General features: G+C 41.8%; 1 long non-coding RNA gene across 1 annotated transcript; it reads left to right on the top strand.

The window, feature by feature from the left end:
- Positions 1-10,681: 10,681 nt before the first annotated feature.
- LOC134199911 (uncharacterized) lies at positions 10,682-12,206 on the top strand. Its single transcript, XR_009974572.1, has 4 exons — positions 10,682-10,979; positions 11,060-11,492; positions 11,573-12,005; positions 12,086-12,206. It is a non-coding gene; the product is annotated as an uncharacterized LOC134199911 (long non-coding RNA).
- Positions 12,207-22,651: the final 10,445 nt, after the last annotated feature.

The raw sequence follows: 22,651 nt of genomic DNA, 5'->3' as shown, positions 1-22,651 counted from the left end.
TCGGATTGGCGCAGCGCATCGGATTCTGCGCTTTCTGGTGGCGACTTCACGTTTCATTGCGGCTAGCTCCTCAGACCACCACGGCAAGGTAAGTTTTTCTTGTGTTTTTTTCTTGGGTATGGTTTGGTTACATACTGTTTTAATTATGTTTGTGTATTTGTTTTCTGCTATTTCAATTTCTGCTATTGTATTTATTTGTTTTATATTTTCAATGGTCAATTGTTTTTCTTGTAACAACTGTCGCATTTTCTCATGAAAATTTGACCAGTTGGCTTTCTTTGTGTTGTATATTCTTGTGGTTCTTTGTATTTTTATTCCTATTGCTCGTTTTGTATGAATATTAAATAGGATGGCGTTGTGGTCTGAGGTCGTCAGTCCTTCATCAACTCTCCAGTCGCTCACCAGATCCATCAAGTCTGTGGAGCAGGCTGTAACGTCGACATAACTTTTGTAGCGCTTTCCTCCCCTAATCGTGTCGAAGGTCGGAATTTCCCCTGTATTTAATATGTTCAGTTCCAGTTCCTCCAGTGTTCCCAACATACTTGTACCCCTGTTATCTATGCTAGGGCTTCCCCACCAGGTGCTCTTTGCGTTCGAGTCTCCTCCGTAGATTATTTTGCTTCTTCCTATTTCGTCTTTGATTTTCCCTAGATGTTCAAGATAGGGCTCTATGGGCTGGTCTGGCTCGAAATAAAAGGAGACTAGCGTGATGCTCCACGCGCTGCACCACGCGCCACGGTTAGGTTAGGTTAGGTTAGGTTAGGTTAGGTTAGGTTAGGTTAGGTTAGGTTAGGTTAGGTTTTTTTTTTTTTTTTTTTTTTTTTAAACGCATTTCCCCGCCCATAGGCTCGGCAGGACCTTATTATTCTATGTAACACATTCATACTATTTCTCGCTTGTATGCCTCTCGCACTGACATGCCTCATACTATTTCTTTCTTTTATCCATCACCTTACTTTCTTTGCCGGGTGGGACTCCCGCTAATTTGACTACCTTGTATTTTTATCTGTTGGGGTAATAATTGTACTACGTATGTGACCGTTTATTGTAACCTGTTACTACATAATGTTGTTGATTACTGATGTTACTACATAACTTTTTTACTTAACACCTTTGACGACATTGTCCAATACAACATAGCTACAATATTTTTAAACTAAAATTTTCTTACAGTACAATTATATAATGTTATGTCTACAGCTTACTATCTATTTCTTATTCTATTCACAGTTTCTTGTCTTCATTCTTTCATAATTCTTAACATCTAGTTCTTTACAATTATTCGTTTCTTACTTTATTTATCAATATGTTTTAACTTAATTTTCTTACAGTACAGTATTATGTTGTTATGTCTAGAGTTTACTATCTATTTCTTATTCTATTCACAGTTTATTGTACTCACTCTTACATAATTCTTAACATCTAGTTTTGTACAGTTTTTGTTTCTTATTCTATTAACAATATGTTTTTAACTTATTATTATGGTTTCTTCCGGTATTTACTCTATCTAAGGATGTCTTTTTAGTTAGGTACTATTATTTAAACTTAGGGATAGTGACATTTTGACTCAGTGTTTCTATAATTTCCATTGTTTCTTCGTCAATAGTATATATATACTCTAGTATATATACTTATTGTCATTTCTTATTGCGGGGTTATTTCTTTGGCTTTTTTCTATTTAGTCATTTGCATATGTGTTCAGTGTTTGTTTGACTTGCTGGGTTGATATATCCATATATATTTATTATATACTTTTATATCAGTGTGTGTGTATGTGTGTGTGTGCGTGTGTGTGTGTTTATATTTGTCATGTGTGTGCGTTCCGCTGAGTGTATGGGTCATATATATGCAGTGTTTGATCGCGCCAGGTAGTCCCACTTTTTGCGGGTTGGGCAATCGACACTGAATGCGTTGTGATCCGTACTCTGCAACCTGGAGTGCAAGCAATTGCAGCACTGCGGTTTAATTCCCGCGATGTAGTCGGCGCATTCCTCGCGCAAGTGTGGGCCTCCGCAGTGGCTACACTTGTCTACACTCCCGGTGCAGAATTTGCGGCCGTGGCCGAAGGCGAGGCACTTCGTGCATTGGATGAGCGGAGACTGGTCCTCCACTCTGACCCTTTGCAGGTCCAGATAGAGGGCGCCAGCCTCCGTCATCCTCTGCCATACCTTCGGTCTCACCTGGATGACAACGTGAGAGGTCTTAGGATTTCTGGTCCTCTTTTTATATTTAATTGTCAAATCCATCTCCTCTTGTGATAGACCCATGAAGATGTCGGCGTTTTGAGCGTAAAGGGCCTTAACCATTTCGTTGTCGTCATTGTCCATAAAGACGTCTTTAAGGACGACGAGTGGGTCCTTATTCTTCATGGGCGCTACGATTAACCCATCACCGTGGCTTTTTATCCTTTCTCTCACCTTATCTAGTTCCACTTCCGTATCGCAGCCGAGTATGACTGTGCTATTCTTTGCCTTCCTTATTTTATTTATTTTAAGGCCAGTACCCCTGGCGTCGACCGCCTTCCTCACTCTCGCGAGTACCTCTTCGGCAGTCTCTTGATTGTCCTCGAAGGTCACCGCCATCGAGTGAAGCGCCGGACGACGCCCAGGTTTTGTTGCTGCGGCGCTGGCATATGTTTGGGGAACCATGTTGCTCTCAGCTGTCAACCCTTTTGTTATCTGGCTTATTTGTGTTTTGGCTTCGACGACGTCTCTGGCGACAGTACCAGCCAGATCTTCAAAGAGAGCCTGCGTCCGTCCCATGACACCTTCGGTCGATTTAACTATTTCGGCTTTGGTCTCTTCGAAATTTTTGAACATATGTTCGAGGATGTCAGCGCCTCGATCGTCGTTTCCTATATTAAGTTCTGATATTTCATGCTTCAGGTTAACTTCCATTTGACTAAGCCGTGAAGTTAGTGTGTTTTCCACCTCTTGCAATTTTCCCAGCAGTTTTTCTTCTTTGTTAGAAGATGACGCTACTGTATGTATGCTAGTCCCGGACGCCGCTGCTTCCAGACACTTCATCCGCTTACTCAACTCAAAGAGTATGCGGATACTTTTGTCCGATTGTGACTCCAGGAAGGACTTGATGTCCCGCCTCATCTGAGGGTACTGCTGGACCTTTGAGGGTATATCCTCAAACGTCTTCATCACTTCCTGGAGTAATTGGTCGCTCGGTGTCTCAGCATAGTACTGCTGCTGCTTTCTATACAGGTCCATATTATCAAGCGACCTTCTTTTTGTTTCCGGTCTTTTAATGAAAGTCCTGGCAGCGTCCGGCATTACCGAAGGTGAGGTAGCGGGGCTGGGAATTTGAGGTTTTTTGGCAGCGCCAGATGTTGTTGGTGTATGGAACATTGTGTGTATGTGTGTGAGAGAGTGTGATGTAAGTGTGATGTGATGTAGTGCGAGTACAGCGGGGAAAGTTGTCGAGTGTATATGTCTGTCTGACCCTGTATAGGGGGGTCAGTGTCCAAATGTAAATGTTAATACAGTGCAGTTAAAATTATAAATTAATAAAGATATATTTTTTAGTGTCGAAGTTTAGTCGAAGTTAGTTTAGTAGATTTCTAAATCTAGCTAAGTCGATTTAAAAAATTTTGTAGTCCCTTATGTACCTGTTATAAATAATGGTTGTCTATTCTATGACAAAGAATACTAAAATATTTTTAGTTGATTGAATTATCTAATTGAAGTCGAATTCGAGCTCAAAAATTTGTCTATCTCCCTTGGTTTACTGGATACGGCCCTGGGTCGTGCAAAACATTATTTCCCTTTCCAACACTGCCCGATATATCGGGTAAAATTTGTTATTAAATTTTTTAAGTTTAGGTCTATTTTTTCTGCTGAAAAAAGAGTTTTTCCAAAAATTTAAAAACGTGGAGGGTGGTTTTTAACCACGCTCTATCCAGTCCTTATAAGAAAATCTCGAATTTATTATTATCTAAAAAGTAGATTTTCAGATCGCGATCTCCGCGACAGCCTCAATTTGCGGCTGAACTCTGATGTAAATAAAGATGCTAACGAAGATCGCGATTCGAAAAATTGTCCAAAATTCACCATTTAAAAAGTAATGTGTTCCTTATGACCTAAACTATACTATACTTATATTATAATCTGCGCGCCGTGGTTTTTTCACCCTCTTCAAAGGGGTTTGCTTTGGTGTCACTTTCCCGCCCAACCGCAAAAAGCCTTGTTTTTATAAATTAACTAGATTAATTAGAAAAACAAAATTAAACTTTCTTCAGAGGTCTATTTTTAAACACTTTTAACAAAATTAATTTTTAAAATATTATCGGTAGGGGGGTGTAACTCCATTTATATTGAACTGATTATTTAGTACACTATTCAAAATTAATTTTTTAATAAACTACACATCCAAAAAATCTAAAAATTTGGAGAATTTAATTTTAAGGGGTCTACTTTATAATAACAAAATAAAAAAGGGGGGTTGTCGATTTACTTTAGCTGGAAAATGACACCAAAGATTTTCAAAATTTTGCCGACCTTTAAAGCTTCACTGTGTTGTCCCGGGTTGTCTGATCTCGATGATCCAGGTGTCAAAAGATTCGCCTTGCCAAGACGCTTCTATTGGTGTGCCACACGCCTGTCCAGGTGTCCTGGGAGTCGATCTCGGTAGCACGTGGTTTTCAGAAATTCGGGATTACACTGGCTGTTTTCCACCGGAAAAATCCTGGGTATAGTCCAGAAGGTAGGGCTCGACGAGACGATTATTTAGACCCCAAAAAAGTGGGGGGTCGTCGATCTGGTTTTGTCAGCGTATCACAAAAACATACAAAAAATGTAGTTTTTGAACCACAACTTTCTCTCACTTTCACTTATTTCCAAGCGGTTTTCACGGTTGTGTTCCTCTCACTGAGACGCGTATTTTGATACTACACACTTGTATCTTCGCGCGAATAAACCATTTTTCGTAATTTTAAGTTGCGGAGCGTGGAAAAAACGTGGCGCTCGCGGTCGTGGCTGCCAGCAGACTGGTTAGGTTAGGTTTTTTTTTTTTTTTTTTTTTTTTTTTTTTTTTTTTTATACACCCGTCCTCACAGGGCGTTGCGTCCTACCTCCAACATAATCGGAGCTTTAGCTGCTAGGTTTAACATTTCTTACTATTCTACTTATTTCTTATATAATATATTATAATATTTACAGGACTTTTTTATGTACATTGTTTAATTTTTTATTCTTACAGTGATTTTTACATCCTATTTTTAACGATTTGTTCTTAAACTCTACATCTTTATTTATCTAATTCCTTACTCTATGCTACTCTATAATATATATCACTATATTATGATAGCATAATTACTTGCTACGCTGTTTTGTTTCTGTTTATAACATTTTGAGCGATTTCGATACAGAATTTTAAAAACGTGTCTCTTTCTTTACTATTTAAGATGTTTGGTACATTTTCCCTTACAATGTTTTCATTTATTTTATTTCCTAATTCAAACCTTTGCATTGCAGGTATTGGGCAGTCGAAAAGGATGTGTGGGACGGATTCCTCTGTTCCTGGCTCGCATGCGCACGATGGGCTCTCTTTGCACTTAAAGCGATTCAAGTACTCCGAGAACCCACCGTGCCCTGTCATAATTTGCGTAATTATACCACCGATTTTTATTTTGCGGATCATCCGGTACGCCATCACAGCATCCGGGAAGAATATCTTTGTGACCGACGCGGTTTCTCCAGTTCGATATCTGCGATTCCATTCGTCAAGCGTCGCAAGTCGAATGCTTCGCTTGGCGAATGAGACCGGGTACAGATCGTAATCAGGTCTTCTTTTGGAGCCCAAAGCGGCACTTTTGGCAAGCTGGTCAGCTCTTTCGTTACCCTCCATCCCTGCATGAGCCTTAATCCAGAATAAGGTAACAACCTTACCCTGGAGAGATGCTGTTGTTAATTTATCTCTGCTCTCTACTGCAAGGGGATGGAGGCAACTATGATTTATGACCGTTTGTAGAGCTGCCATTGAATCACTGTAGACTCCAAAAGAAGACGCTGGGTGTCCGAGAATTACATGTGTGGCCTTGCATATAGCCAGAAGTTCAGCCTGGTAGACGGTGCAATACCCTGGGAGAGCAAGCTTGAAGGCTTTTATTTCGGTCTCGCTGTTCCACACAGACAAGGCAGCACCGACTTTGCCCTCAATCCTGCTCCCGTCAGTAAATATACGAATTTCAAAGTCACTGTTTTGGTTGAGCTGTTCCCGATCTACCAGGCTCACGAGCCTCAGGCTGATACGCTCAGCGGGGTGTGGCGCCTCAATGGCTGGGGCCACCCGCTCGATCTCCCTGTCCCCCAGCTCCAGCCGGGGCACTCCCCTCTTGGCCTCGTACAGTGAGGCCGCCTCACGCACTCTGAGATCAAGGGGAAGTATCCCAGCCAGTAGCAGCGCCGAGTTCAGGGAGACCGTTCGATAGCCCTTACAGATTTTCTGCGCTATCCCACGCTGGACCACTTGAAGCTGTTTGATCGTCATCAGCTTCTTTGCCGCCGGTGCCCACACGCTAGCAGCGTACAGGATGATCGGCTCTATAGTAGCCGTATAAATAATCCTAACTATATCAGGGTTGAGACCCCAGCTCACTCTCGCCGCTCTGGAGAGTAGCTTATATATTCCAGTAGCCTTTCTGCAGACATTCGCCACGTGAGTGTTGAAAGTCAGCCTGTCGTCTATGGTGACACCAAGGAGTTTTATTTCCCTGGACATGGCAATGTCTATCCCTCCCATCCTCAAGCGTGGGGTGTCGTGTTTAAGTTTTCTGGTAATAACCATCGCATTTGTTTTTTGGGGCGCAAATTTAAGCTTATTTTTGACACCCCACGTCCGAACATGTTCGAGAGCGACATTGGCGCGTCCTTGCACCTCTAGTGCGGTGTCACCATCGAAGACAAGCACGACGTCGTCCGCGAAGGCCTGACCATACTCACCCCAATTCTCTAGGCTTTTTAAGAGAGGGTCCAGGAGGAGGTTCCACAAGATTGGTCCTCCGATGGAACCCTGGACGCACCCCTTGGTAGTGATTTTGGTGCACTCCTCTCCCGCATACCTAACCACTATCTCTCTGTTCCTCAGGTAGCTATCAAATACCTTCCTGAGGTTCAGTGGGCACTTTTCCTCAGCCAGTCGGACTCGTATAGCTGGCCACCAGGCGCTATCGAAGGCTCCCTCTATGTCCAAAGAAACCAGAACAATTATTTTCTTTTCATCTAATTTCCTGTGAATGTGTTGCATTAGATTATAGAGGGAGTCCTCGGTGCTTCTCTGGGGCATGAATCCGTACTGGCGAGTACTCATTTTAGGCAGTAGGTGAAATTTGAGGCGTGACACCAACATTTTTTCATATATTTTGCCTAGTATTGGCAGTAGACCAATTGGTCTATATGCTTTGGGGGTGGTATAGTCAGTCCTTCCCGGCTTTTTCAACACCACGACCGTAGCCTTCTTCCAAAGCTCTGGAAAGTGATGGTATTCCAGACACTTGTTCAAAAATATTAAAAATGCATCACTGTGGTTTCTAATGACGTGTTGGCAAATATCTGCAGTAAAGCCATCCGCTCCCGGGGCTTTTTTCGGGTTAAAGGATTCGCTGGCCTGTTGTAGCTCCGCCATCGTGAATGGTGGGTCGCAGGGCTCAACTTGCTTGCCATCATTCACTTTTTCGGCTTCGGCTCGCGTTTGACGGTGGTCACTATTTTCGGCGTCAGTGAGATCGTCTGGATAGAAGGTCTCTGCCAGAAACTTGACAGAGCCCTTCTCATCCAGAACCTCCCCTTCCTTTACCAGCGGCTGATCCTCCTCCCTATTCGTTGTCCTTCCGATCACCCTGTAAATACCCTCCCACACACCCTCCCTGTCCTGCTTACAGCAAAACTCCTTCCAACTTTCCGTCTGAGCTTTTGCTGCTTCTAATTCATACTTTTCTTTTTGTTTCAGGTACTCCTCGATGACCTTTGACCTCCGGATTGGGGCAGCGTTCCTGATTCTGCGTTTTTTAGTGGCAACGTTCCTCTTCAGATCTGCGAGTTCCTCGGACCACCACGGCAGGGTAAGTGTTTCATTTGATTTTTTGATTGGCATCGACTCTACGCAAGCGTCCGTAATTGATTTCGTAAGACCTAGTGTGGTGTTGTTAAGTTGTTCAGCACTTCGTACATTCGTGAGTTCAGCGGTGGTAAATTTATTTTCTACTAATTTTTGATTTAGTTTCTCACGAAAACTCGTCCAATTGGCTTTCTTTGTGTTGAACAACCTAGTGGTCCTACTTATTTTTGTGCCCTTAGATTTTTGCAGCCGAATACTAAATACTATGCCGTTGTGGTCAGCGCTCGTCAGGCCCTCGTCAACTCTCCAGTCTTCCACTACGCCAATTAAGTCCGCAGAACAAGCTGTTACGTCCACAAAACTTTGGTATCGCTTACCCCCTCGGATGGTATCAAAAGTCGGAGTTTCCCCTCTGTTTTGTATGTGTAGCCCCAGCTCATTGAGAGCACCCAGCATCTCCTCACCTCGGTGGTCGTTTAATGGACTCCCCCACCATGAGCTTTTAGCGTTGGCGTCACCTCCAATAATCCACTTTTTAGACCCGATTTCTTTGTCGATTCGCACTAGATATTCTAAGTCAGGAGTGATGGGCTGACCACCCTCTGAGTTCTCAAAGTAAAAAGAGACTAGCGTGATCTCCCAAGCACCGGTACGGAGTCCCACCACCACGATATTGTTTGTGGTGAGCTTCGGGTATTGGACTACGTTTAGGTCAGGGTTAAAAACAGCTATCGCAGCTTTAACTGTTCCGTCTCTTGGGCCAGCGCTTTGGAAGATTCTTGCGCCCCTGTAACTTTTCATCACCCTGGACGCCCCAACATAGGGTTCCTGAATTAGGGCTACCGATATACCGCGATTTTTCGCTTCGATCAGCAACTCGTTGGTCGCTAACTTCATGCGTTGGAGGTTTGCCTGTACTATTTTGTAGCGAGTAAGTTCATTCTGGGTGCCCTCAGCAATAGGCTATCGTTGAACGGGCCAGTTCGTCCCATTTTCGACGTATTGGGCAATCGTGGCTGAATGCGTTGTGCGCCGCATAGTCCATTTTTGCCCTGACGCAGTTCTTGCAAATCGGAGGTACGTCCGCTAGATATTCGGTACATTCCGACTTCAGGTGAGGCCCCCCACAGTGGCTGCAAAGATCCGCCGGCTCCTTGCAGAACCGCTTCCCATGCCCATAGCCCAGGCACCGCGTGCACTGGACCAATGGTGTTTGGTCTTCGGCCTTAACCCGCTGGAGATCGATGTGGACTTTCCCAGCCTCCACCACCCTCTGCCAAACAGTCGGGGAAACACCGATTACTACATGGGTGGTATGGGGATTCTTGGTTTTCTTCCTATATTTTATAGAAATTCTGCTCCCCTCCTCATCGAGGCCGCGGAAAACAGCCCGGTTCTGATTTCTCAGGGCTTTATAGATGTCGTCGTCAGTATTGACCTGCAAGACGTCCCTGAGGATCAAGAGCGGATCCCTGTTCCCCACCTCCCCGATGGTGAGATCAGCAGCTTCCTTTTCAAGCCGATCCTTTACTTTGCTTCTCTCCTCCTTCGTCCCAAAACCCATGATCACCTTCCTATCTCTTCCTTTCCTAACTCTCTCCACCTTTATCCAACCTTCTTTGGCATCCATTGCATGTCGAACTTTCTCGAGTACCTCCTCTCCCGAATCTGTTTCCACTTTCGAGGAGATCACCATAGAGTGCAGCGTGGTTCGCCCGCGTGACGACTTCTCTCCCTGAGTCGCCGTCATACTAGCGTAGGTAGCCGTTCGCTCTAGTGATACCCTCTGCATTTCCATGGTTCCTTTCAACTCTTCCATTATCTTGTTCGTCTCTAGCAGCAGTTTGGTGTTTTCTTCAATGCATGCCACCCAGTTTTGGTCCATACTGGCCGTAGATGTAGCATCGGCAACTATGCTGTTTGGCTCTGCTGCTCTTGGTGTTTCTTTTGCTCCGGCGGGTTTCCTTATTTTAAGTGCAAGCTCGGATTCTTTTACTAATTGGTAAAGGCGTTCCAAAGACTCTACCACGACGGTTTTTATTTCAGTTTTCATATTTCGGGACGCGTTGAGCTGTATCTTGGCTCTGCTAATGCAGGCCTTTGCTTCTGCTGTCCGGTCTCTGAAACTTTTCTTCGGCGGACTTTTTGCCTCGGAGGATGGTCTTCCCGTCGTGGGCGTGACTCTGGTACCCTGCGCCTGTGTCATCTGCTGTCCCGGGCTTGCGGTGCCGGCCTGCATCATCAAAGTTGGAGTCGGGTCACTGCTTACGCCAGCCTCCCACTCGTGAATGCTGCGCCTCACAGACGAACCTGGCTGTTCTTCGCGTTCAGACTTGCCCTCACTGTCGCTTGATTTTTTAATTGGCGTTCTGATGCCGAACATTTTACGGCGCAGGCAAGAGTGTCGGAGGGAATTTGAGGACAAGTTTGTCTTTGGAGATCCCTGTATAGGGGGGATCAGTCACTTATAATATGTTAAATTAAATATAATCTCTCCAGTAACAATTACTGGTAGGTCTAAAGTAAAGTCAAAAGATAAAATCCAAATAAGCAGTATTATCACTGTAGAAAACAAACACTGCACTATTCTGAGACTCTGGATGGAGTCTTGTCAAAAAGTTAAAATGTTTGTTAAGCTACTCCCTTTCCTATATAGTTGAAATTTTTACTATAGTGACAAGAGGGCGGGTGGGCGGGCAATTTTTTGACGTTTCGCGCCAGCTAGAGGGTCGTGCGATACCTCAAAAGAAGCGTCTCGCCGAGCTCTAGCCAGTGGTACAGAATTTAAAGATTTTTTGAAGAAAAATCTTTTATTTTTCAGGAAAACAAGAAAAATTTTGACGTTTTATACAAGAAAATACAAAATTTTGGATTTCCGGAAGCGCGGAACGCACTCCAGAAAGTAGGGCGGATCGGTAAGTATTAAATTGGTAAGTTGGATTTACAAAAGCAACAAAGTAACTATGAAAAATAATAAATTTTTAAATATTTTCAGGTCGAAAAGGTGGGGGTGTCAAAAATTGACGTCACACCACTGCGATTCCTAGTTTGAAGGGTCGGTGCGTGCTTACAAGCCAGTTGCACTTTAAAATCGCAAAAAACCGCTTCAAAATAAGCCTCTTGTAAGAAAAGTTATGGAGGGTGATTTTTGGTGTGCAATCACTTAGGTGGATTTCGCAGTAAAAGTTTGTACGGTGAACGGGTTTTGGTCAATTTTTTGACGTTTCGCGCCAGCTAGAGGGTCGTGCGATACCTCAAAAGAAGCGTCTCGCCGAGCTCTAGCCAGTGGTACAGAATTTAAAGATTTTTTGAAGAAAAATCTTTTATTTTTCAGGAAAACAAGAAAAATTTTGACGTTTTATACAAGAAAATACAAAATTTTGGATTTCCGGAAGCGCGGAACGCACTCCAGAAAGTAGGGCGGATCGGTAAGTATTAAATTGGTAAGTTGGATTTACAAAAGCAACAAAGTAACTATGAAAAATAATAAATTTTTAAATATTTTCAGGTCGAAAAGGTGGGGGTGTCAAAAATTGACGTCACACCACTGCGATTCCTAGTTTGAAGGGTCGGTGCGTGCTTACAAGCCAGTTGCACTTTAAAATCGCAAAAAACCGCTTCAAAATAAGCCTCTTGTAAGAAAAGTTATGGAGGGTGATTTTTGGTGTGCAATCACTTAGGTGGATTTCGCAGTAAAAGTTTGTACGGTGAACGGGTTTTGGTCAATTTTTTGACGTTTCGCGCCAGCTAGAGGGTCGTGCGATACCTCAAAAGAAGCGTCTCGCCGAGCTCTAGCCAGTGGTACAGAATTTAAAGATTTTTTGAAGAAAAATCTTTTATTTTTCAGGAAAACAAGAAAAATTTTGACGTTTTATACAAGAAAATACAAAATTTTGGATTTCCGGAAGCGCGGAACGCACTCCAGAAAGTAGGGCGGATCGGTAAGTATTAAATTGGTAAGTTGGATTTACAAAAGCAACAAAGTAACTATGAAAAATAATAAATTTTTAAATATTTTCAGGTCGAAAAGGTGGGGGTGTCAAAAATTGACGTCACACCACTGCGATTCCTAGTTTGAAGGGTCGGTGCGTGCTTACAAGCCAGTTGCACTTTAAAATCGCAAAAAACCGCTTCAAAATAAGCCTCTTGTAAGAAAAGTTATGGAGGGGTTAGGTTAGGTTAGGTTAGGTTAGGTTAGGTTAGGTTAGGTTAGGTTAGGTTAGGTTAGGTTAGGTTAGGTTAGGTTAGGTTAGGTTAGGTTAGGTTAGGTTAGGTTAGGTTAGGTTAGGTTAGGTTAGGTTAGGTTAGGTTAGGTTAGGTTAGGTTAGGTTAGGTTAGGTTAGGTTAGGTTAGGTTAGGTTAGGTTAGGTTAGGTTAGGTTAGGTTAGGTTAGGTTAGGTTAGGTTAGGTTAGGTTAGGTTAGGTTAGGTTAGGTTAGGTTAGGTTAGGTTAGGTTAGGTTAGGTTAGGTTAGGTTAGGTTAGGTTAGGTTAGGTTAGGTTAGGTTAGGTTAGGTTAGGTTAGGTTAGGTTAGGTTAGGTTAGGTTAGGTTAGGTTAGGTTAGGTTAGGTTAGGTTAGGTTAGGTTAGGTTAGGTTAGGTTAGGTTAGGTTAGGTTAGGTTAGGTTAGGTTAGGTTAGGTTAGGTTAGGTTAGGTTAGGTTAGGTTAGGTTAGGTTAGGTTAGGTTAGGTTAGGTTAGGTTAGGTTAGGTTAGGTTAGGTTAGGTTAGGTTAGGTTAGGTTAGGTTAGGTTAGGTTAGGTTAGGTTAGGTTAGGTTAGGTTAGGTTAGGTTAGGTTAGGTTAGGTTAGGTTAGGTTAGGTTAGGTTAGGTTAGGTTAGGTTAGGTTAGGTTAGGTTAGGTTAGGTTAGGTTAGGTTAGGTTAGGTTAGGTTAGGTTAGGTTAGGTTAGGTTAGGTTAGGTTAGGTTAGGTTAGGTTAGGTTAGGTTAGGTTAGGTTAGGTTAGGTTAGGTTAGGTTAGGTTAGGTTAGGTTAGGTTAGGTTAGGTTAGGTTAGGTTAGGTTAGGTTAGGTTAGGTTAGGTTAGGTTAGGTTAGGTTAGGTTAGGTTAGGTTAGGTTAGGTTAGGTTAGGTTAGGTTAGGTTAGGTTAGGTTAGGTTAGGTTAGGTTAGGTTAGGTTAGGTTAGGTTAGGTTAGGTTAGGTTAGGTTAGGTTAGGTTAGGTTAGGTTAGGTTAGGTTAGGTTAGGTTAGGTTAGGTTAGGTTAGGTTAGGTTAGGTTAGGTTAGGTTAGGTTAGGTTAGGTTAGGTTAGGTTAGGTTAGGTTAGGTTAGGTTAGGTTAGGTTAGGTTAGGTTAGGTTAGGTTAGGTTAGGTTAGGTTAGGTTAGGTTAGGTTAGGTTAGGTTAGGTTAGGTTAGGTTAGGTTAGGTTAGGTTAGGTTAGGTTAGGTTAGGTTAGGTTAGGTTAGGTTAGGTTAGGTTAGGTTAGGTTAGGTTAGGTTAGGTTAGGTTAGGTTAGGTTAGGTTAGGTTAGGTTAGGTTAGGTTAGGTTAGGTTAGGTTAGGTTAGGTTAGGTTAGGTTAGGTTAGGTTAGGTTAGGTTAGGTTAGGTTAGGTTAGGTTAGGTTAGGTTAGGTTAGGTTAGGTTAGGTTAGGTTAGGTTAGGTTAGGTTAGGTTAGGTTAGGTTAGGTTAGGTTAGGTTAGGTTAGGTTAGGTTAGGTTAGGTTAGGTTAGGTTAGGTTAGGTTAGGTTAGGTTAGGTTAGGTTAGGTTAGGTTAGGTTAGGTTAGGTTAGGTTAGGTTAGGTTAGGTTAGGTTAGGTTAGGTTAGGTTAGGTTAGGTTAGGTTAGGTTAGGTTAGGTTAGGTTAGGTTAGGTTAGGTTAGGTTAGGTTAGGTTAGGTTAGGTTAGGTTAGGTTAGGTTAGGTTAGGTTAGGTTAGGTTAGGTTAGGTTAGGTTAGGTTAGGTTAGGTTAGGTTAGGTTAGGTTAGGTTAGGTTAGGTTAGGTTAGGTTAGGTTAGGTTAGGTTAGGTTAGGTTAGGTTAGGTTAGGTTAGGTTAGGTTAGGTTAGGTTAGGTTAGGTTAGGTTAGGTTAGGTTAGGTTAGGTTAGGTTAGGTTAGGTTAGGTTAGGTTAGGTTAGGTTAGGTTAGGTTAGGTTAGGTTAGGTTAGGTTAGGTTAGGTTAGGTTAGGTTAGGTTAGGTTAGGTTAGGTTAGGTTAGGTTAGGTTAGGTTAGGTTAGGTTAGGTTAGGTTAGGTTAGGTTAGGTTAGGTTAGGTTAGGTTAGGTTAGGTTAGGTTAGGTTAGGTTAGGTTAGGTTAGGTTAGGTTAGGTTAGGTTAGGTTAGGTTAGGTTAGGTTAGGTTAGGTTAGGTTAGGTTAGGTTAGGTTAGGTTAGGTTAGGTTAGGTTAGGTTAGGTTAGGTTAGGTTAGGTTAGGTTAGGTTAGGTTAGGTTAGGTTAGGTTAGGTTAGGTTAGGTTAGGTTAGGTTAGGTTAGGTTAGGTTAGGTTAGGTTAGGTTAGGTTAGGTTAGGTTAGGTTAGGTTAGGTTAGGTTAGGTTAGGTTAGGTTAGGTTAGGTTAGGTTAGGTTAGGTTAGGTTAGGTTAGGTTAGGTTAGGTTAGGTTAGGTTAGGTTAGGTTAGGTTAGGTTAGGTTAGGTTAGGTTAGGTTAGGTTAGGTTAGGTTAGGTTAGGTTAGGTTAGGTTAGGTTAGGTTAGGTTAGGTTAGGTTAGGTTAGGTTAGGTTAGGTTAGGTTAGGTTAGGTTAGGTTAGGTTAGGTTAGGTTAGGTTAGGTTAGGTTAGGTTAGGTTAGGTTAGGTTAGGTTAGGTTAGGTTAGGTTAGGTTAGGTTAGGTTAGGTTAGGTTAGGTTAGGTTAGGTTAGGTTAGGTTAGGTTAGGTTAGGTTAGGTTAGGTTAGGTTAGGTTAGGTTAGGTTAGGTTAGGTTAGGTTAGGTTAGGTTAGGTTAGGTTAGGTTAGGTTAGGTTAGGTTAGGTTAGGTTAGGTTAGGTTAGGTTAGGTTAGGTTAGGTTAGGTTAGGTTAGGTTAGGTTAGGTTAGGTTAGGTTAGGTTAGGTTAGGTTAGGTTAGGTTAGGTTAGGTTAGGTTAGGTTAGGTTAGGTTAGGTTAGGTTAGGTTAGGTTAGGTTAGGTTAGGTTAGGTTAGGTTAGGTTAGGTTAGGTTAGGTTAGGTTAGGTTAGGTTAGGTTAGGTTAGGTTAGGTTAGGTTAGGTTAGGTTAGGTTAGGTTAGGTTAGGTTAGGTTAGGTTAGGTTAGGTTAGGTTAGGTTAGGTTAGGTTAGGTTAGGTTAGGTTAGGTTAGGTTAGGTTAGGTTAGGTTAGGTTAGGTTAGGTTAGGTTAGGTTAGGTTAGGTTAGGTTAGGTTAGGTTAGGTTAGGTTAGGTTAGGTTAGGTTAGGTTAGGTTAGGTTAGGTTAGGTTAGGTTAGGTTAGGTTAGGTTAGGTTAGGTTAGGTTAGGTTAGGTTAGGTTAGGTTAGGTTAGGTTAGGTTAGGTTAGGTTAGGTTAGGTTAGGTTAGGTTAGGTTAGGTTAGGTTAGGTTAGGTTAGGTTAGGTTAGGTTAGGTTAGGTTAGGTTAGGTTAGGTTAGGTTAGGTTAGGTTAGGTTAGGTTAGGTTAGGTTAGGTTAGGTTAGGTTAGGTTAGGTTAGGTTAGGTTAGGTTAGGTTAGGTTAGGTTAGGTTAGGTTAGGTTAGGTTAGGTTAGGTTAGGTTAGGTTAGGTTAGGTTAGGTTAGGTTAGGTTAGGTTAGGTTAGGTTAGGTTAGGTTAGGTTAGGTTAGGTTAGGTTAGGTTAGGTTAGGTTAGGTTAGGTTAGGTTAGGTTAGGTTAGGTTAGGTTAGGTTAGGTTAGGTTAGGTTAGGTTAGGTTAGGTTAGGTTAGGTTAGGTTAGGTTAGGTTAGGTTAGGTTAGGTTAGGTTAGGTTAGGTTAGGTTAGGTTAGGTTAGGTTAGGTTAGGTTAGGTTAGGTTAGGTTAGGTTAGGTTAGGTTAGGTTAGGTTAGGTTAGGTTAGGTTAGGTTAGGTTAGGTTAGGTTAGGTTAGGTTAGGTTAGGTTAGGTTAGGTTAGGTTAGGTTAGGTTAGGTTAGGTTAGGTTAGGTTAGGTTAGGTTAGGTTAGGTTAGGTTAGGTTAGGTTAGGTTAGGTTAGGTTAGGTTAGGTTAGGTTAGGTTAGGTTAGGTTAGGTTAGGTTAGGTTAGGTTAGGTTAGGTTAGGTTAGGTTAGGTTAGGTTAGGTTAGGTTAGGTTAGGTTAGGTTAGGTTAGGTTAGGTTAGGTTAGGTTAGGTTAGGTTAGGTTAGGTTAGGTTAGGTTAGGTTAGGTTAGGTTAGGTTAGGTTAGGTTAGGTTAGGTTAGGTTAGGTTAGGTTAGGTTAGGTTAGGTTAGGTTAGGTTAGGTTAGGTTAGGTTAGGTTAGGTTAGGTTAGGTTAGGTTAGGTTAGGTTAGGTTAGGTTAGGTTAGGTTAGGTTAGGTTAGGTTAGGTTAGGTTAGGTTAGGTTAGGTTAGGTTAGGTTAGGTTAGGTTAGGTTAGGTTAGGTTAGGTTAGGTTAGGTTAGGTTAGGTTAGGTTAGGTTAGGTTAGGTTAGGTTAGGTTAGGTTAGGTTAGGTTAGGTTAGGTTAGGTTAGGTTAGGTTAGGTTAGGTTAGGTTAGGTTAGGTTAGGTTAGGTTAGGTTAGGTTAGGTTAGGTTAGGTTAGGTTAGGTTAGGTTAGGTTAGGTTAGGTTAGGTTAGGTTAGGTTAGGTTAGGTTAGGTTAGGTTAGGTTAGGTTAGGTTAGGTTAGGTTAGGTTAGGTTAGGTTAGGTTAGGTTAGGTTAGGTTAGGTTAGGTTAGGTTAGGTTAGGTTAGGTTAGGTTAGGTTAGGTTAGGTTAGGTTAGGTTAGGTTAGGTTAGGTTAGGTTAGGTTAGGTTAGGTTAGGTTAGGTTAGGTTAGGTTAGGTTAGGTTAGGTTAGGTTAGGTTAGGTTAGGTTAGGTTAGGTTAGGTTAGGTTAGGTTAGGTTAGGTTAGGTTAGGTTAGGTTAGGTTAGGTTAGGTTAGGTTAGGTTAGGTTAGGTTAGGTTAGGTTAGGTTAGGTTAGGTTAGGTTAGGTTAGGTTAGGTTAGGTTAGGTTAGGTTAGGTTAGGTTAGGTTAGGTTAGGTTAGGTTAGGTTAGGTTAGGTTAGGTTAGGTTAGGTTAGGTTAGGTTAGGTTAGGTTAGGTTAGGTTAGGTTAGGTTAGGTTAGGTTAGGTTAGGTTAGGTTAGGTTAGGTTAGGTTAGGTTAGGTTAGGTTAGGTTAGGTTAGGTTAGGTTAGGTTAGGTTAGGTTAGGTTAGGTTAGGTTAGGTTAGGTTAGGTTAGGTTAGGTTAGGTTAGGTTAGGTTAGGTTAGGTTAGGTTAGGTTAGGTTAGGTTAGGTTAGGTTAGGTTAGGTTAGGTTAGGTTAGGTTAGGTTAGGTTAGGTTAGGTTAGGTTAGGTTAGGTTAGGTTAGGTTAGGTTAGGTTAGGTTAGGTTAGGTTAGGTTAGGTTAGGTTAGGTTAGGTTAGGTTAGGTTAGGTTAGGTTAGGTTAGGTTAGGTTAGGTTAGGTTAGGTTAGGTTAGGTTAGGTTAGGTTAGGTTAGGTTAGGTTAGGTTAGGTTAGGTTAGGTTAGGTTAGGTTAGGTTAGGTTAGGTTAGGTTAGGTTAGGTTAGGTTAGGTTAGGTTAGGTTAGGTTAGGTTAGGTTAGGTTAGGTTAGGTTAGGTTAGGTTAGGTTAGGTTAGGTTAGGTTAGGTTAGGTTAGGTTAGGTTAGGTTAGGTTAGGTTAGGTTAGGTTAGGTTAGGTTAGGTTAGGTTAGGTTAGGTTAGGTTAGGTTAGGTTAGGTTAGGTTAGGTTAGGTTAGGTTAGGTTAGGTTAGGTTAGGTTAGGTTAGGTTAGGTTAGGTTAGGTTAGGTTAGGTTAGGTTAGGTTAGGTTAGGTTAGGTTAGGTTAGGTTAGGTTAGGTTAGGTTAGGTTAGGTTAGGTTAGGTTAGGTTAGGTTAGGTTAGGTTAGGTTAGGTTAGGTTAGGTTAGGTTAGGTTAGGTTAGGTTAGGTTAGGTTAGGTTAGGTTAGGTTAGGTTAGGTTAGGTTAGGTTAGGTTAGGTTAGGTTAGGTTAGGTTAGGTTAGGTTAGGTTAGGTTAGGTTAGGTTAGGTTAGGTTAGGTTAGGTTAGGTTAGGTTAGGTTAGGTTAGGTTAGGTTAGGTTAGGTTAGGTTAGGTTAGGTTAGGTTAGGTTAGGTTAGGTTAGGTTAGGTTAGGTTAGGTTAGGTTAGGTTAGGTTAGGTTAGGTTAGGTTAGGTTAGGTTAGGTTAGGTTAGGTTAGGTTAGGTTAGGTTAGGTTAGGTTAGGTTAGGTTAGGTTAGGTTAGGTTAGGTTAGGTTAGGTTAGGTTAGGTTAGGTTAGGTTAGGTTAGGTTAGGTTAGGTTAGGTTAGGTTAGGTTAGGTTAGGTTAGGTTAGGTTAGGTTAGGTTAGGTTAGGTTAGGTTAGGTTAGGTTAGGTTAGGTTAGGTTAGGTTAGGTTAGGTTAGGTTAGGTTAGGTTAGGTTAGGTTAGGTTAGGTTAGGTTAGGTTAGGTTAGGTTAGGTTAGGTTAGGTTAGGTTAGGTTAGGTTAGGTTAGGTTAGGTTAGGTTAGGTTAGGTTAGGTTAGGTTAGGTTAGGTTAGGTTAGGTTAGGTTAGGTTAGGTTAGGTTAGGTTAGGTTAGGTTAGGTTAGGTTAGGTTAGGTTAGGTTAGGTTAGGTTAGGTTAGGTTAGGTTAGGTTAGGTTAGGTTAGGTTAGGTTAGGTTAGGTTAGGTTAGGTTAGGTTAGGTTAGGTTAGGTTAGGTTAGGTTAGGTTAGGTTAGGTTAGGTTAGGTTAGGTTAGGTTAGGTTAGGTTAGGTTAGGTTAGGTTAGGTTAGGTTAGGTTAGGTTAGGTTAGGTTAGGTTAGGTTAGGTTAGGTTAGGTTAGGTTAGGTTAGGTTAGGTTAGGTTAGGTTAGGTTAGGTTAGGTTAGGTTAGGTTAGGTTAGGTTAGGTTAGGTTAGGTTAGGTTAGGTTAGGTTAGGTTAGGTTAGGTTAGGTTAGGTTAGGTTAGGTTAGGTTAGGTTAGGTTAGGTTAGGTTAGGTTAGGTTAGGTTAGGTTAGGTTAGGTTAGGTTAGGTTAGGTTAGGTTAGGTTAGGTTAGGTTAGGTTAGGTTAGGTTAGGTTAGGTTAGGTTAGGTTAGGTTAGGTTAGGTTAGGTTAGGTTAGGTTAGGTTAGGTTAGGTTAGGTTAGGTTAGGTTAGGTTAGGTTAGGTTAGGTTAGGTTAGGTTAGGTTAGGTTAGGTTAGGTTAGGTTAGGTTAGGTTAGGTTAGGTTAGGTTAGGTTAGGTTAGGTTAGGTTAGGTTAGGTTAGGTTAGGTTAGGTTAGGTTAGGTTAGGTTAGGTTAGGTTAGGTTAGGTTAGGTTAGGTTAGGTTAGGTTAGGTTAGGTTAGGTTAGGTTAGGTTAGGTTAGGTTAGGTTAGGTTAGGTTAGGTTAGGTTAGGTTAGGTTAGGTTAGGTTAGGTTAGGTTAGGTTAGGTTAGGTTAGGTTAGGTTAGGTTAGGTTAGGTTAGGTTAGGTTAGGTTAGGTTAGGTTAGGTTAGGTTAGGTTAGGTTAGGTTAGGTTAGGTTAGGTTAGGTTAGGTTAGGTTAGGTTAGGTTAGGTTAGGTTAGGTTAGGTTAGGTTAGGTTAGGTTAGGTTAGGTTAGGTTAGGTTAGGTTAGGTTAGGTTAGGTTAGGTTAGGTTAGGTTAGGTTAGGTTAGGTTAGGTTAGGTTAGGTTAGGTTAGGTTAGGTTAGGTTAGGTTAGGTTAGGTTAGGTTAGGTTAGGTTAGGTTAGGTTAGGTTAGGTTAGGTTAGGTTAGGTTAGGTTAGGTTAGGTTAGGTTAGGTTAGGTTAGGTTAGGTTAGGTTAGGTTAGGTTAGGTTAGGTTAGGTTAGGTTAGGTTAGGTTAGGTTAGGTTAGGTTAGGTTAGGTTAGGTTAGGTTAGGTTAGGTTAGGTTAGGTTAGGTTAGGTTAGGTTAGGTTAGGTTAGGTTAGGTTAGGTTAGGTTAGGTTAGGTTAGGTTAGGTTAGGTTAGGTTAGGTTAGGTTAGGTTAGGTTAGGTTAGGTTAGGTTAGGTTAGGTTAGGTTAGGTTAGGTTAGGTTAGGTTAGGTTAGGTTAGGTTAGGTTAGGTTAGGTTAGGTTAGGTTAGGTTAGGTTAGGTTAGGTTAGGTTAGGTTAGGTTAGGTTAGGTTAGGTTAGGTTAGGTTAGGTTAGGTTAGGTTAGGTTAGGTTAGGTTAGGTTAGGTTAGGTTAGGTTAGGTTAGGTTAGGTTAGGTTAGGTTAGGTTAGGTTAGGTTAGGTTAGGTTAGGTTAGGTTAGGTTAGGTTAGGTTAGGTTAGGTTAGGTTAGGTTAGGTTAGGTTAGGTTAGGTTAGGTTAGGTTAGGTTAGGTTAGGTTAGGTTAGGTTAGGTTAGGTTAGGTTAGGTTAGGTTAGGTTAGGTTAGGTTAGGTTAGGTTAGGTTAGGTTAGGTTAGGTTAGGTTAGGTTAGGTTAGGTTAGGTTAGGTTAGGTTAGGTTAGGTTAGGTTAGGTTAGGTTAGGTTAGGTTAGGTTAGGTCTAGGTTAGGTTAGGTTAGGTTAGGTTAGGTTAGGTTAGGTTAGGTTAGGTTAGGTTAGGTTAGGTTAGGTTAGGTTAGGTTAGGTTAGGTTAGGTTAGGTTAGGTTAGGTTAGGTTAGGTTAGGTTAGGTTAGGTTAGGTTAGGTTAGGTTAGGTTAGGTTAGGTTAGGTTAGGTTAGGTTAGGTTAGGTTAGGTTAGGTTAGGTTAGGTTAGGTTAGGTTAGGTTAGGTTAGGTTAGGTTAGGTTAGGTTAGGTTAGGTTAGGTTAGGTTAGGTTAGGTTAGGTTAGGTTAGGTTAGGTTAGGTTAGGTTAGGTTAGGTTAGGTTAGGTTAGGTTAGGTTAGGTTAGGTTAGGTTAGGTTAGGTTAGGTTAGGTTAGGTTAGGTTAGGTTAGGTTAGGTTAGGTTAGGTTAGGTTAGGTTAGGTTAGGTTAGGTTAGGTTAGGTTAGGTTAGGTTAGGTTAGGTTAGGTTAGGTTAGGTTAGGTTAGGTTAGGTTAGGTTAGGTTAGGTTAGGTTAGGTTAGGTTAGGTTAGGTTAGGTTAGGTTAGGTTAGGTTAGGTTAGGTTAGGTTAGGTTAGGTTAGGTTAGGTTAGGTTAGGTTAGGTTAGGTTAGGTTAGGTTAGGTTAGGTTAGGTTAGGTTAGGTTAGGTTAGGTTAGGTTAGGTTAGGTTAGGTTAGGTTAGGTTAGGTTAGGTTAGGTTAGGTTAGGTTAGGTTAGGTTAGGTTAGGTTAGGTTAGGTTAGGTTAGGTTAGGTTAGGTTAGGTTAGGTTAGGTTAGGTTAGGTTAGGTTAGGTTAGGTTAGGTTAGGTTAGGTTAGGTTAGGTTAGGTTAGGTTAGGTTAGGTTAGGTTAGGTTAGGTTAGGTTAGGTTAGGTTAGGTTAGGTTAGGTTAGGTTAGGTTAGGTTAGGTTAGGTTAGGTTAGGTTAGGTTAGGTTAGGTTAGGTTAGGTTAGGTTAGGTTAGGTTAGGTTAGGTTAGGTTAGGTTAGGTTAGGTTAGGTTAGGTTAGGTTAGGTTAGGTTAGGTTAGGTTAGGTTAGGTTAGGTTAGGTTAGGTTAGGTTAGGTTAGGTTAGGTTAGGTTAGGTTAGGTTAGGTTAGGTTAGGTTAGGTTAGGTTAGGTTAGGTTAGGTTAGGTTAGGTTAGGTTAGGTTAGGTTAGGTTAGGTTAGGTTAGGTTAGGTTAGGTTAGGTTAGGTTAGGTTAGGTTAGGTTAGGTTAGGTTAGGTTAGGTTAGGTTAGGTTAGGTTAGGTTAGGTTAGGTTAGGTTAGGTTAGGTTAGGTTAGGTTAGGTTAGGTTAGGTTAGGTTAGGTTAGGTTAGGTTAGGTTAGGTTAGGTTAGGTTAGGTTAGGTTAGGTTAGGTTAGGTTAGGTTAGGTTAGGTTAGGTTAGGTTAGGTTAGGTTAGGTTAGGTTAGGTTAGGTTAGGTTAGGTTAGGTTAGGTTAGGTTAGGTTAGGTTAGGTTAGGTTAGGTTAGGTTAGGTTAGGTTAGGTTAGGTTAGGTTAGGTTAGGTTAGGTTAGGTTAGGTTAGGTTAGGTTAGGTTAGGTTAGGTTAGGTTAGGTTAGGTTAGGTTAGGTTAGGTTAGGTTAGGTTAGGTTAGGTTAGGTTAGGTTAGGTTAGGTTAGGTTAGGTTAGGTTAGGTTAGGTTAGGTTAGGTTAGGTTAGGTTAGGTTAGGTTAGGTTAGGTTAGGTTAGGTTAGGTTAGGTTAGGTTAGGTTAGGTTAGGTTAGGTTAGGTTAGGTTAGGTTAGGTTAGGTTAGGTTAGGTTAGGTTAGGTTAGGTTAGGTTAGGTTAGGTTAGGTTAGGTTAGGTTAGGTTAGGTTAGGTTAGGTTAGGTTAGGTTAGGTTAGGTTAGGTTAGGTTAGGTTAGGTTAGGTTAGGTTAGGTTAGGTTAGGTTAGGTTAGGTTAGGTTAGGTTAGGTTAGGTTAGGTTAGGTTAGGTTAGGTTAGGTTAGGTTAGGTTAGGTTAGGTTAGGTTAGGTTAGGTTAGGTTAGGTTAGGTTAGGTTAGGTTAGGTTAGGTTAGGTTAGGTTAGGTT

This window comes from Bombyx mori, chromosome 12, assembly GCF_030269925.1.
Source record: "Bombyx mori chromosome 12, ASM3026992v2".
Classification (NCBI taxonomy): Eukaryota; Metazoa; Arthropoda; class Insecta; order Lepidoptera; family Bombycidae; genus Bombyx; species Bombyx mori.
This window is presented reverse-complemented; position numbering and strand designations above follow the sequence as displayed.